The sequence below is a fragment of the Mirounga leonina genome, unplaced genomic scaffold (genome assembly GCF_011800145.1).
Source record: "Mirounga leonina isolate KUSES-001 unplaced genomic scaffold, KU_Mleo_1.0 Mir_151, whole genome shotgun sequence".
Lineage (NCBI taxonomy): Eukaryota > Metazoa > Chordata > Mammalia > Carnivora > Phocidae > Mirounga > Mirounga leonina.
The window spans coordinates 105,535,995-105,552,148 of NW_023270377.1; positions in this window are offsets into that span (position 1 = coordinate 105,535,995).

Sequence of the window (16,154 nt, forward strand, 5' to 3'; positions counted from 1 at the left end):
ACTTATTTCTAAGTCTGAACATTTTGTTCCCCTGATTGCTGAAATCAAAACTGTTCCTAACGAGATTCTATAAAAACTTTGTCACATTCAGGCAGTGGTCTTCAGTGTTTGAGAACCACATATGTAAGGACTATCACTATAATTCTCTGTTATCAGTATGCCATCTTTGTCATCATCACCCTCATCACCATCCATCATCATCATCATCTGTATTGATTTTATTTTATGGGTCATAAATTGTGCTAAAGTTATTTATATGTTTTTTTTTCAACTAATGTTCACTCTAACCTTATGAGAGTTCTATACACTAATTGTCACCACCCACAGATGAGTAGCAGAGGCTTAGCAGAATTATCTAAGATCACATAGCAAATAAATGTCAGAGGATTCCAGAAGCCCGACCCTGGATGCTGTTGTATTACTTGTACTTCAGAGCAATTGGAGCAACATCTGGTCGAATACATTTTCTGACTCACCTATCTCATCTATCTATTCTGACATTAAAGCAAACTAGCTTCCATGAAGCAGTCAAATACACATTAATGTGAAACATAAAGACATCTAAACATTTTCTCATTAATTAGATTACCTCAGGAATGAATTGTTGTAAACTTCAGCGACTTGGTTGTGAAAGATGTAAGTGTATATATGGATGCATGTAGAGGGAAGAGTAACTTAGTCAATAATATATATTAGAACTTTTCTCTTCAAACATGGATGTTTTCAAAGGCTACAGATTAATTATAATAATATTTTCTTCCATTTTGAGTTATAAAGTCTTCTCATTTCCACGATCTTCCCAGTTTGGGGAATTTGCCTGGGGCTCTGTGAGAAAAGAAGAAACCCTGTCTGATATATTCTTTCTGCAGCAAGTCAGGAGTCCAGGAACAGGTTTATATAGATCATATTATACTTAATAACATAGATCTTATATGAATATGGTCATATGCAACTGAAATCGTCACAATAGCTATGATAAAGTGAAGTATTAGCACAAGTGTAATTAATTGAGGATTATTAATTTTAGTTTAGGTTTAATTAGAAAATACAGATCTTTAATAACATTGCATGTCGTGGTGTGATTTTTAGACACAGAAAATGTAAAAAACACCTCTTGTCATTTTTGTTTTACCATATGAATGTAAGGATGCCACTTATTCTTTCTTTGATAGGCATGCCCATACTTTTGGATACTGCCTGCAACTTTCTCCCTTTCCTATAAACGTTTGTTGTGGTGGTTGTTTTTTGTCATTCTGTATGAATGTTTCCCTATCAGAAATAGCCATTTGCCTTTTGGGTAAATAAAGTTTTGAAATTTTTTTGAAATATGACAATAGTGTTTTCATTACAAACATGAGCTTTCTGATAATAGAGCTCATTCTTTTACATGTAGATGAAGGCTAGAAAGTTTCCATGGTGCTTTAAGATGCTTGGCAAATTATTACTCTTTTAAAATGGCCCCACATTTTCAATCAGATGTTTTGCTATGGTGGAGAAACAATTTTACATACAACAGACTAAGAGCAGCTATACATTTTTCTGTTGAATTAAATATAGGAGTTGTAATAATGTATCATCATCATGATTTGGATCCATTTTGTCATATTCTTCATAAATTTTCCTTAAGATGAGATGAAACTCTTTAAGATTTTTTTTTAATTTAAGAGAGAGAATGAGAGAGAGAGCACATGAGAGGGGGGAGGGTCAGAGGGAGAAGCAGACTCCCTGCCGAGCGGGGAGCCCGATGCGGGACTCGATCCAGGGACTCCAGGATCATGACCTGAGCCGAAGGCAGTCGCTTAACCAACTGAGCCACCCAGGTGCCCGAGATGAAACTCTTTAAAAATCTTAAAAACCAAAGAACAAGGTGGGCAAAGACCTAGCCCCTTTCAGAATCCCTTAGCAAAATATATCCATGCTCTACTATCTGACATCTAATATCTTCATAACAACTTATATTTATGTAAGAACACATTTGTCTTCACATAGCCTCTCATTTGATCCTCAAAATAAAACCAGACAAAGGCAGGGCAGGTTCTATTCCCTTTTTGAAAGTTGAGAAAACATATATGCAAGGGATTTATTTGCCCAAAGTCACAGAGCTATTAAGTTTTAATGCAAAATTCCAGTTTCCTTTACCTTCCTTCTCTGTGCCTATTGACTAAAAATTCACATAGCCTCTGAGTCCTGCTACTAATAGCCAATTCTTGACCACAATTACTAGGCAGTTAGGCAACTGATTAATGCATGTCCTCATTTAAATATCAGCCAGATAGAGTTGTTACTATGATCTGTGAATTCCACATCAGAAGAAATCATAGTATATATTGGTATGTTCACTTCTATTACCTCTATCATTAGCAATCATTTACAGTCAGAGGAGAGTTGATTCTGTTGTGACTCTGTGCATAACAACTGGTGTAGTATTATATGTTTATAGTATGAAGATGAATATTTTATGCTGTGGAAACCACATAGTTAAACCAACACAAAGAGTTTGTTAACTGCTTAATATAATTCTTAATTATAGAAGGGATTGCAATGAAGAACGCCAATGTATTCTATAGAATACAGTCATCTGAAGTGGCCCAGGGTCATTAGGCTCTGGTATTTCCCACTGGCTAAACACAGTTCATTTAAAAAAGTGAAACCCGGGGCGCCTGGGTGGCTCAGTCATTATGCGTCTGCCTTCGGTTCAGGTCATGATCCCAGGGTCCTGGGATCGAGCCCCACATCGGGCTCCTGGCTCTGCGGGAAGCCTGCTTCTCCCTCTCCCACTCCCCTTGCTTGTGTTCCCTCTCTCACTGTGTCTCTCTCTGCCAAAAAATGAATAAAATCTTAAAAAAAAAAAGTGAAACCCTAGGTGGGTTTATTGTTTCTCCCTGGATTAGGGAAATTCACTTGGGAAGTGGGTGCTGGTTATTATTCTTTATGGTGCCATTCATTTACATTCCTGTAAGGATTCCTAGTGTTCTTGTGATGGGTGTTTGTTATGCTGGAGATGTAACCCAGCCAACTGTGCAGGAAAGAAGATGAACTTTTTGAATACTGTTATTATTTATTTCAAATAGACAGGCAAGCGGTTCTCTCAGACTTAGACCTGTAGTTAACCTTACACTGTATTTTCTTGTAAAGAGATGAAACAATTCCAGGGAATGGCTAGAAGGGGGCTTCCAGCAATTCTGACACTTGAATCTTTCAGTTGAAAAGTTGTTGAAGGCTGTTATCCATCTGTTAAATCAAGCATATTTTGCAAAATTTAGAAAAAGAACAAAGAGTTTGCATCACTTAAAATGTGGGAAACTTTTCTCTCAATTTGCTTCTCCTCTTAACTTTCTTTTTTTAAAATTTTTAAAAAGATTTTATTTATTTTTTGACAGAGAGAGACACAGCGAGAGAGGGAACACAAGCAGGGGGAGTGGGAGAGGGAGAAGCAGGCTTCCGCCGAGCAGGGAGCCCGATGTGGGGCTCGATCCCAGGACCCTGGGATCATGACCTGGGCCAAAGGCAGATGCTCAATGAATGAGCCACTCAGGCGCCCCTCCTCTTAACATGTTCTTTTAGTTAATTTTCCTCTTGCAGTGGGATTGTAGGACTGAGTTACTGAGTGCTGCCTCTAACCTCCAATCTCCCAGGAAAGTCTTTCTGTTTCTGTTCTGAATAACAAAAATATTTCCCTCCATATCTTCTCTTTGGAGCATGGTATAGTGCAATGGTTCCCAAGCTTCAGTGTACATGAAAGTCACTTGAAACCTATGATCACAATGCAATATCCTGGACCTCACCCTCATATTCCAAATCAGATACTCAGGATGGCATCCAGGGATCTTTTAACACAGAAGATATTTATGTAATGTTTTGGGGAAGCACACTGAATTAGAACAGTCTATAGCTTGGATTGACAAACCACGGCCAACAAGCCAAATCTAGCCTGACACTTGTTTCATTAAGTAAAGTTGTATTGAAACACAGCCAAGATTGCTTGTTGACATGTTGTCTATGCTTCATCTTTGTTACAAAGCAGAGCTGAGTAGTTATGACACAGGCCTTATGGATCTGAAGGCCTAAAATATTTGCTCTCTATTGACCCTGGTCTGAAGTCCTGAAATATATTTGTTTATGCGTTCAGCCTCTTGTACCTACTATCATCAAATACTACCACGATCAAAATGAAATATTACCATCTCAAGATACTTAACATCCATTTGGGCCTTCCAATTCCTCCATCAAAGCTTCCCTTGCCATGGACCCTGACCTAGATGGACTGAAGTGAGCATAAAGGCAGCATCCCGTCATATTACAGTGCTAAGGTAATTGACTAGGTGAGCCTGTGTACATGTCTACCCCCTCTCCAACTCTAACTCTAATTTCAAAGGATGATTTATCTCTGAAGGTAGATGATTTTTTCTAGACCTATCCTGGAAAAAAAAGAAAAAGGAAAAGAATTTTAGAACATGTAGTCAACTGACTCTGTGCTTATCTCCTGGAGTGGTCTTGATACTTGAAGATAGTAAACCTTGGACAGTGCAGATATTTCAACCTGAAACCATGAGCTGGATAAATGTTATAAAATTACCTATTTGTGATAAATGCATATTGTTGATTATTCTAATGATTATCCCAATTTATGAACATCTTTAATCATTTAGTTTAAATGCCCTCTCTCACCGCTGGGTATATCAACCCTTAACTTGCAATTTCAAACCCATCCTGTGCACACTGCTTACCTTACAACCATCATAAATGTTAAAATATTATTTGAAGAATAATAGATAAAACCTACCAAAATTTGATGAAATATTTAAATCTATAAATGTAAGACATGCAATGAACTCTAAGTAGGGGAAAAAAAAAAGAGAGAGAGAGACCACAGGGTGACATATTGTAATGAAATGGCCAAAGACAAAGGAATATTTTGAAAATCACAAGAGAAGCACTGGTTACATGCAAGAGAATCTCAATAAGATTATTAGCTGATTTCTCATGAGAAGGTAAGAAGGTAGTAGGATGATCTATTTAAAGTATTAAAGAAAAAAAAATCCAGAAAACAAAAAATTCTACATCCATCAAAGCTGCTCTTCAAAGTTGAGAGAAAAATCAAAAGATTCCAAGATAAACAACAAACCAAGGGAGTTTATTATCAATAGATCTGTCTTAGGGAAATACAAAAGAAAATCCGTTAGTTTGAAATGAAAGAATGCTAGACAGTAACTCCAAGACATATGAAGATTTAAACTCTCCAGTGGAGGTAAATACATGGCTGAATTTAAAACTCAGTGTCATTGTTATTATGTTATTATCATATTAATATTACATAATATATATTAATATAATTAATATTTTATTAATATTTTTTTAAAGTTTCCTACAGGATTTAAAAGACAATTGTATAAAAATGTTTATATCCCATGACATTAACCAGCACATGATGTATGAAATACAATGTGTGGCATCAGGAATGAAAAAGACCAAGGGAGGTCAGGAATGGAGCTGCACAGAAGTAGCATTTCTGTATGAGGTTACACTTAAGTCATTGTCAATTCAAATTAGATAGTTTTAACTTTAGGATACTATATGTAATCCCCATGGTAACTGTAAAGAAAATATCTTTAGAATATTCATGAAAGGAGATGATAAGAGAATCTAAATGTATCACTACAGGATATCAGCAAAATGATGGACTAGGAAGATCCAGACCCTCATTTCTCCATGACAAAACCAAACAAACTACATAAAGACCAAAGTAATTTTGTGGGAGCACTAGATATCAATCAAGAAGCTGCAGCACCTAAGTGATTGCCTAAACATGAGAAAGTCACATTCAACATGGCTGGAAACTGGCATTTTTGCTATCTTTAGTGCCACCCCATACCAGAAAAACTTGGCATGGTCACAGTCCGAAGCTCCTCCCTCAGAATGGAAATAGAGAAATGAAATTTGCTTACACATTCTGGCTTATTTTTTTTTTAAGATTTTATTTATTTATTTGAGAGAGAGAGAGAGAAAGAGAGAGAGAGCATGGGCAGGGGGAGCATATGAAAAGATGCTCAACATCACTAATTATTAAGAAAATAGAATTCAAAACTATAGTGAGATACCATCTCACACACATTAGAATGTCTATTATCAAGAAAGAAAAGAAGAAAGAACATAAATGTTAGTAAGGATGTGGAGAAATTGGAACACTTGTGTACTGTTGCTTTAGAATATAAAAAAGGTGCAGCCATTATGGAAAAAAAAAAAATCATGGTTCCTCAAAACATTAGAAATAGAATTCCCTCATGATCTGGCAATTCTACTTCTAAAAGATTTGAGGGCAATTCTCAAAGAGATATTTGTACACTCATGTCTGTTGCAGCACTATTCACAATAGCCAAAATGTGGAAACAACTCAAGTGCCATCATCAGATGACTAGAAAAACAAAATATGCTTTGTGCATATAATGGAATATTATTCAGCCTTAAAATGATGGAAATTCTGATACATGCTACAATATAGATGAAGCTTGAAGACATTATGCTAAATAAAATAAGCCAGTCACAAGAAGATAAAAAAAAAAAAAGATAAATACTGTATGATTCCACTTACAAGAGGTCCCTAGAATGGTCAAATTCATAGAGACAGAATGTAAAGGGTTGCTGTCAGAGACAAAAGAAATGGAGAGTAGTTATTTAATGGGTAGTGTTTCTACTTGGAATAATGAAAGAGTTCTGAAAATAGTGGTGATAATTGTATAAAATTGTAAATGCACTTAATGTCAGGGAATTCTTTATATCTTTTCCTTTTTTTTTAGAGAGAGAGAAAGGGTGGGGAGAGGAAGAGAAAGAATCCAAGCAGGATCTATACCCAGCGTGAAGCTGAGTATCATGACCTGAGCCAAAATCAAGTCAGACGCTTAACCAACTGAGCCATGCAGACCCTACTACCATTGATTTCTTAAAATGATACAATGTTAAATTTTATTTTATGTATATTTAACTACAGTTAAAAACATAAATGGAGAAGGGAAAAGAAGGAAGGGAGGGAGAGAGAGAAGAGAGAGATGCCTGGTTTGTATCCTAGGTAAGCTATACATTATGTAAGTTCTTTAGAAAGTAACTTGAACTTCCACAACCTAATTTTCTCATTTTTAAAAATATCTAGTTTTTAGGTTTGTTTAAATCTTATAACAAATATATGAGAAACAAACAAAAATCTTCATTATAACAAACAAAATCAATTGTTTCAAGGAGGCTTTGTGGTAACTTACAAATATAAAATGTCATAATATAAAATATATATTTATATGTTTTTAAGATTTCACACAGCTTGATACAGGTAACATATTCCATACTTTCTTCTGTCACTCAATGTAACAGTAGAGTTGGTATAGCTACCATTATTTAGTTGTTTTGAATTTCATTTGAACCAGATTAGTTTACTAAAATTTACTAATTGGAACACAAAGGGGTTTAAGGATAACCTAAAGAATTTAATCTAGGGAGGTGCAAGATGGCAGAGGAGTAAGAGACCTAAATTTTGTCTGGTCCCAGGAATTCAGCTAGATAGGGAGCAAACCATTCTGAACACCTACGAACTCAATAGGAGATAGAAGAAAATAATAGCAGCAACTCTGAACAGAAAAGTGACCAGTTTCTGGAAGGTAGGACATATGGAGAAGTGAATCCGAGGCGATATTTGGGAAGATAGATGGCGGTGGGAGGAAGCCTCCATCAGCCACTACCGGCAAGTGATAGAGCAGAGGAGCACAAAATCGGAACTTTTAGAAGTCAGCTCCGCTGAGGGACATCGCTCCAGTGGCTAAGTGGGGGGTGGAACCCTCATGGGACAGTGTGGTCTCAGGACCCTCAGGGTCACAGAAAGACCGGAGGTGCCTGAGTGCGGCAGAGCTCCCAGGTATCTGAGTGGGGAAGCCCGCTGCAGAGACAGAGCCGAGGAGTGGGCTCTCAGCTCAGGGTTACCATAAACCGTGATCCGTTGCACAGTCGGTCCACTGCTCCTCCGGCAGGGACCCAACAAGCAGCAGATTCAGGAAGACTCCCCTTCCTCCCCTGGGAGGAGTGGCACGGGAGCGCACTGCAGGGATCTGCTGGGTTTGGAGACTCCACACGGGGTCGGGTACCAGAGATAGAAACGCTCAGTCACAGACCAGGTGAGCAGGGAGTGCGGCCAGAGACTAGGGAGACAGGAGTGACTGATTGCTTTTCTCTGACACCTCACTGAGGAGTGGGTCCCGAGTTCTCGGCTCCTCCAGGGTGGAGATTGGGAGGCTGCCATTTTCACTCTCATCCTCCAAAGCTATATGGAAAGCTTGCAGGGAACAAAAGCTATGGAGAGCAAACCCGAGGAGATTACTTAGCCCGGACCCAGCAAGGGCAGGGCAATTCCGCCTCTGGCAAAGACAACTGAGAACCACTGCACAGGCCCCTCCCCCAGAAGATCAGCAAGAACAGCCAGCCAAGACCAAGTTTACCGATGAATGAGAATGGCAGAACTCCAGCAATTGGGGAATACTACACATAGAATTCATGGCTTTTGTTCCCCCCTGATTTTTTAGTCTTTCAAAGTTAATTTTTTAACTTTCTTTTTTTTTTCTTTTTTTTTTGAATTTTTCTTTTGCCCTTTTTCAACCAACATCTTATCAATCCCTTTTTTAAAAATTCTTTTTTTTTATTTTTCATTTTTAGAGTCATATTCTATCCCTTCATAGTAGTTAACCTTATTTTTGATATATATATAAGTTGTTCTCTCTTTAAAATTTTGGGATACAGTTTCTTCTAACAGACAAAAATATACCTTAAATCTCTAGTGTATGGCTTTGTTCTAGTCTCCTGCCTGATCACATTCTCTCCTTTTTTTTTTTTTAATTCCTCTTCTTTCTTTTTTCAACCAACTTCTTATCAATTCCTTTTTATAAAATCTTTTATAATTTTCTTCTTTACATTCATATTCCAACCCTTCATTGTATTTACCCTTATTTTTGTACATAAGTAAGTTTTTCTTTCTTTAAAATTTTGGGAGGTAGTATCTTCTAACAGACCAAAATACAACCAAAATCTAGTATGTGGCACTGATCGGTGCACCAGCCTGATCATACTTGATCATATTCCTTTTTTTTTCTTTCTTTCCCTTTCTTTTCCCTCAGTTTCAGGTCTCTTCTGATTTGTTTAGTGTATATTTTTCTGGGGGCATTTTTACCCTGTTAGCATTTTGTTCTCTCATTCATCTATTCTCCTCTGGACAAAATGACAAGAAGGAAAAAAATCACGTCAAAAAAAAGAACAAGAGGCAGTACTGACTGCCAAGGACCTAATCAATATGGAAATTAGTAAGATGTTTGAACTAGACTTCAGAATGACAATTTTAAAGATACTAGCTGGGCTTGCAAAAAGCATGGAACATATTAGAGAAACACTTTCTGGAGAAATAAAACAACTAAAATCTAACCAAGTTGAAATAAAAAAGGCTATCGATGAGGTGCAATAAAAAATGGAGGCGCTAACTGCTAGGATAAATGAGGCAGAAGAAAGAAATAGTGACATAGAAGACCAAATGATGGAAAATAAGCAAAAAAGAGAGAAAACAACTACTGGATCACGAGGGCAGAATTCGAGAGATAAGCGATACCATGCTGGGTTTGGAGACTCCACACGGGGTCGGGTGCCAGAGATAGAAACACGTGGTCACAGGCCAGGTGAGCACGGAGTGCGGCTGGAGACTGGGGAGATGGGAGTGACTGATGGCTTTTTTCTGGGGGCTCACTGAGGAGCGGGACCCTGAGTTCTCGGCTCTTCCGGGGCGGAGATTGGGAGGCCGCCATTTTCACTCTCCGCCTCCAAAGCTGTACGGAAAGCTTGCAGGGAACAAAAGCTCTGGAGAGGAAACCCGAGCAAATTACTTAGTCCGGACCAGCAAGGGCAGGGCAATTCCGCATCGGGCAAAGACATTTGGACACCACAGCAACAGGCCCCTCCCCCAGAAGATCAGCGAGAACAGCCAGCCAAGACCAAGTTTACCGATCAACGAGAATGGAAGAACTCCAGCGCTAGGGGAATAATGCACATAGAATTCATGGCTTTTTTACCATGATTCTTTAGTCTTTCAAAGTTAATTTTTTTTAACTGTCTTTTTTTTTTTTTAATTTTTCTTTTTCCCTTTTTCAACCAACATCTTATCAATCCCTTTTTTAAAAAAAAACATTTTTATATTTCATTTTAGAGTCATATTCTATCCCTTCATAGTAGTTACCCGTATTATTGGCATATATATATATAAGTTGTTCTCTCTTTAAAATTTTGATATAGTTTCTTCTAACAGATCAAAATATACCCTAAATCTCTAGTGTATGTTTTTTTTTTACTCCCCTGCCTGATCACATTCTCTGCCTTTCTTTTTCTTTTTTTTTAATCATCTTCTTTCTTTTTTCAAACAACTTCTTATCAATTCCTCTTATAAAATTTTTTATAATTTCCATCTTTACAGTCATATTCCATCCCTTCATCATATCAACCCTTTTTTTGTACATATATGTTTTTCTTTCTTTAAAATTTTGCAAGGCACTTTCTTCTAACAGACCAAAATACACCCAAAATCTAGTGTGTGGCACTGATCTATATACCAGCCTGATCATATTTGATCCATTCTGTTTTATTTTTTTTGTTTTGTTTTGTTCTGTTTTTGTTTATTTTTATCCTACTGCTTCCTTTTGGCTAAGATCAAGTGTTTATTTTTATCTTTATCGTTTTCCTTTTCTTTTTTTTTCTTTTCTTTTTCTTTTTTCTCTCTTTCCCTTTCTTTTCCCACTGCTTCAGGTCTTTTCTGATTTGTTGAGAGTATATTTTTTGAGAACGTTGTTACCCTGTTAGCATTTTGTTCTCTCATTCATCTATTCTCCTTGGGACAAAATGACAAGACGGAAAAAATCACCTCAATAAAAAGAACAAGAGGTAGTACCGACTTCCAGGGACCTACTCAATATGGACATTAGAAAAATGTCAGATCTAGAGTTCAGAATCATCACTTTAAAGATAGTAGCTGGGCTTGAAAAAAGCATGGAAGTTATTAGAGAAACCCTTTCTGGAGAAGTAAAAGTACTAAATCTAACCAAGTAGAAATCAAAAGGCTATTAATGAGGTGGAATCAAATATGGGGGTGCTAACTGCTAGGATAAATGAGGCAGAAGAGGGAATCAGTGATATAAAAGACCAAATGATGGAAAATAAAGAAGATGAGAAAAAGAGAGATAAACAACTACTGGATCAGGAGGACAGAATTCGAGAGATAAGCGATACCATAAGACAAAACAACATTAGAATAATTGAGATCCCAGAAGAAGAAGAAAGAGAGGGGCAGAAGGTATAATGGAGCAAATTATAGCAGAGAACTTCCATAATTTGGGGAAGGAAACAGGCATCAAAATCCAGGAGGCACAGAGAATCCCTCTCAAAATCAATAAAAACAGGTCAACACCCTGACATCTAATAGTAAAACTTACGAGTCTCAGAGACAAAGAGAAAATCCTGAAAGCAGCTTGGGAGAAGAGATTTGTAACCTAAAATAGACTGGCAACAGACCTCTCCACAGAGACCTGGCAGGCCAGAAAGGACTGGCAAGATATAGTCAGAGCACTAAATGAGAAAAATATGCAGTCAAGAATACTATATCCAGCTAGGCTGTCATTAAAAATAGAAGGAGAGATAAAAGCTTCCAGAAAAAACAAAAACTAAAGGAATTTGCACACACAAAACCAGCCCTATAAGAAATCTTGAAAGGGGTCCTCTAAGCAAAGAGAGAGCCTAAAAGCAACATAGACCAGAAAGGAACACAGACAATATACAATAACAGTCACCTTACAGGCAATACACTGGCACTAAAATCTTATCTTTCAATAGTTACCCTGAATGTAAATGGGCTAAATGCCCCAATCAAAAGACACAGGCTATCAGATTGGATTAAAAAACGAGACCCATTGATATGCTGTCTGCAAGAGACTCATTTTAGACCCAAAGACACGCCCAGATTGAAAGTGAGGGGGTGGAAAACAATTTACCATGCTAATGGACACCAAAAGAAAGCTGGGGTGGCAAACCTTATATCAGACAAATTAGATTTTAAACCAAAGACTGTACTAAGAGATGAGGAAGGACAATATATCCTACTTAAAGGGTCTATCCAACAACAAGATCTAACAATTGTAAATATCAATGCCCCTAACCTGGGAGCAGCCAATTATATAAGGCAATTAATAACAAAAGCAAAGAAACACATCGACAACAATACAATAATAGAGGGGGACTTTAACACCCCCTCACTGAAATGGACATATCATCTAAGAAAAAGATCAACAAGGAAATAAAGACTTTAAATGACACACTGGACCAAATGGACTTCACAGACATATTCAGAACATTCCATCCCAAAGCAACGGAATACACATTCTTCTCTAGTGCCGATGGAACATTCTCCAGAATCAATCACATCCTAGGTCACAAATCAGGTCTCAACTGGTACCAAAAGATTGGGATCATTCCCTGCCTATTTTCAGACCACAATGCTTTGAAACTAGATCTCAATCACAAGAGGAAAATAAGAAAGAACTCAAATACATGCAGGCTAAAGAGCATCCTACTAAAGAATGAATGGGTCAACCAGGAAATTAAAGAATTAAAAGAATTCATGGAAACCAATGAAAAGGAAAACACAACTGTTCAAAATCTGTGCGATGAAGCAAAGGCTGTCCTAAGAGGCAAATATATAGCAAAACAAGCCTTTCTCAAGAAACAAGAAAGGTCTCAGGTACACAACATAACCGTACACCTGAAGGAGCTGGAAAAGAGGAGCAAATAAAGCCTAAACCCAGTAGGAGAAGTAAAATAATAAAGATCAGAGCAGAAATCAATGAAATAGAAACTAAAAGAACAGTAGAACAGATCAACGAAACTAGGAGCTGGTTCTTTGAAAGAATTAACAAGATTGATAAACCCCTGGCCAGACTTATCAAAAAGAAAAGAGAAAGGACCCAAATCAACAAAATCATGAATGAAAGAGGAGAGATCACAACCAACACCAAAGAAATACAAACAATTTAAAGAACGTATTATGAGCAACTCTATGCCAGCAAATTAGATGACCTGGAGGAAATGGATGCATTCCTAGAGATGTATCAACTACCAAAACTGAACGAGGAAGAAATAGAAAACCTGAACAGACCTATAACCATGAAGGAAATGGAAGCAGTTATCAAAAATCTCCCAAAAAACAAAAGCCCAGGGCCAGATGGCTTCCCAAGGGAATTCTACCAAACAGTTCAAGAAGCATTAATACCCATTCTTCTGAAACTGTTCCAAAAATAGAAATGGAAGGAAAACTTCCAAACTCATTTTATGAGGCCAGCATTACCTTGATCCCAAAACCAGACAAAGACCCCATCAAAAAGGAGAATTACAAACCAATATCCTTGATGAACATGGATGCAAAAATTCTCACCAAAATACTAGCCAATAGGATCCAACAGTACATTAAAAGGATTATTTACCAAGACCAAGTGGGATTTATCCCTCGGATGCGAGGTTGGTTCAATATTTGCAAATCAATCAACGTGATGCAATACATTAACAAAAGAAAGAAAAAGAATCATATGATCCTCTCAATAGTTGCAGAAAAAGCACTGGACAAAGTACAGCATCCTTTCTTGATCAAAACTCTTCAGAGTATAGGGATAGAGGGTACATACCTCAAAATCATAAAAGCCATCTATGAAAAACCCACAGCGAATATCATTCTCAATGGGGAAAAACTGAGAGCTTTCCCCCTAAGGTCAGGAATGTGGCAGGGATGTCCACTATCACCACTGCTATTCAACATAGTATTAGAAGTCCTAGCCACAACAATCAGACAACAAAAAGAAATCAAAGGCATCCAAATCAGCAAAGAAGTCAAACTCTCACTCTTTGCAGATGATATGATACTTTATGTGGAAAACCCAAAAGAGTCCACCCCAAAATTGCTAGAACTCATACAGGAATTCAGTAAAGTGGCAGAATATAAAATCAATGCACATAAGCCAGTGGCATTCCTATACACCAACAACAAGACAGAAGAAAGAGAAATTAAGGAGTCGAACCCATTTACAATTGCACCCAAAACCATAAGATACCTAGACATAAATCTAACCAAAGAGGCAAAGAATCTATACTCAGAAAACTATAAAATACTCATAAAAGAAATTGAGGAAGACACAAAGAAATGGAAAAACGTTCCATGCTCATGGATTGGAAGAACAAATATTGTGAAGATGTCAATGCTACCTAGAGCAATCTACACATTCAATGCATTCTTGATCAAAATACCATCCACTTTTTTCAAAGAAATGGAACAAATAATCCTAAAATTTGTATGGAACCAGAAAATACCCCGAATAGCCAGAGGAATGTTGAAAAAGAAAAGCAAAGCTTGGAGGCATCACAATTCCGGACTTCCAGCTCTATTACAAAGCTGTCATCATCAAGACAGTCTGGTACTGACACAAAAACTGACACACAAACAGACACATAGATCAATGGAAGAGAATAGAGAGCCCAGAAATGGACCCTCAACTCTATGGTCAACTCATCTTCAACAAAGCAGGAAAGAATGTCCAATGGAAAAAAGAGTCTCTTCAACAAATGGTGTTGGGAAAATTGGATAGCCACATGGAGAAGAATAAAACTGGACCATTTCCTTATACCACACACAAAAAAAGACTCAAAATGGTTGAAAGACCTCAATATGAGACAGGAGTCCATGAAAATCCTAATGGAGAACACAGGCAGCAACTCTTCGACCTCAGCCGAAGCAACTTCTTCCTAGAAACATCGCCAAAGGCAAGGGAAGCCAAGGGCAAAAATGAACTATTGGGACTTCATCAAGATAAAAAGCTTTTGCACAGCAAAGGAAACAGTCAACAAAACCAAAAGACAAGCGATAGAATGAGAGAAGATATTTGCAAATGACATATCAGATAAAGGGCTAGAATCCAAAATCTATAAAGAACTTACCAAACTCAACACCGAAAGGAAAAAGAATCCAATTAAGAAATGGGCAGAAGACATGAACAGACATTTTTCCAAAGACATCCAAATGGCCAAGAGACACAGGAAAAAGTGCTCAGCAGCGCTCGGCATCAGGGCAATCCAAATCAAAACCTCAATGATATACCACCTCACACCAGTCAGAATGGCTAAAATTAACAAGTCAGGAAATGACAGATGTTGGCAGGGATGCGGAGAAAGGGGAACCCTCCTACACTGTTGGTGGGAATGCAAGCTGGAGCAGCCACTCTGGAAAACAGTATGGAGGTTCCTCAAAAAGTTGAAAATAGAGCTACCATATGATCCAGCAATTGCACTACTGGGTATTTACCCCAAAGATACAAAAGTAGGGATCTGAAAGGGTACATGCACCCCGATGTTTATAGCAGCAATGTCCACAATAGCCAAACTATTGGAAGAGCCAAGATGTCCATCAACAGATGAATGGATAAAGAAGAAGTGGTATATATATACAATGGAAATTATGCAGCCATCAAAAGGAATGAGATCTTGCCATTTGCAATGACGTGGATGGAACTGGAGGGTATTATGTTGAGTGAAATAAGTCAAACAGAGAAAGACATGTATGATATGACCTCACTGATATGAGGAATTCTTAATCTCAGGAAACAAACTGAAGGTTGCTGGAGTGGGGGGTGGGGTGGGAAGGATAGGGTCACTGGATGATAGACAGTGGGGAGGCTATGTGCTCTGGTAAGCGCTGTGAATTGTGCAAGACTGTTGAATCTCAGATCTGTACCTCTGAAACAAATAATGCAATATATGTTAAGGAGAAAAAAAAAAACACAAGAGGATAGCAGGAGGGGAAGAATGAAGGGAGGGAAATCGGAGGGGTAGATGAACCATGAGAGAGGATGGACTCTGAAAAACAAACTGAGGGTTCTAGAGGGGAGGGGCGTGGAAGGATGGGTTAGCCTGGTGAAGGGTATTGAGGAGGGCACATTCTGCATGGAGCACTGGGTGTTATGCACAAACAATGAATCATGGAACACTACATCTAAAACTAATGATGTAATGTATGGGGATTAACATAACAATAAAAAATTTTAAAAAGAATAACAAAA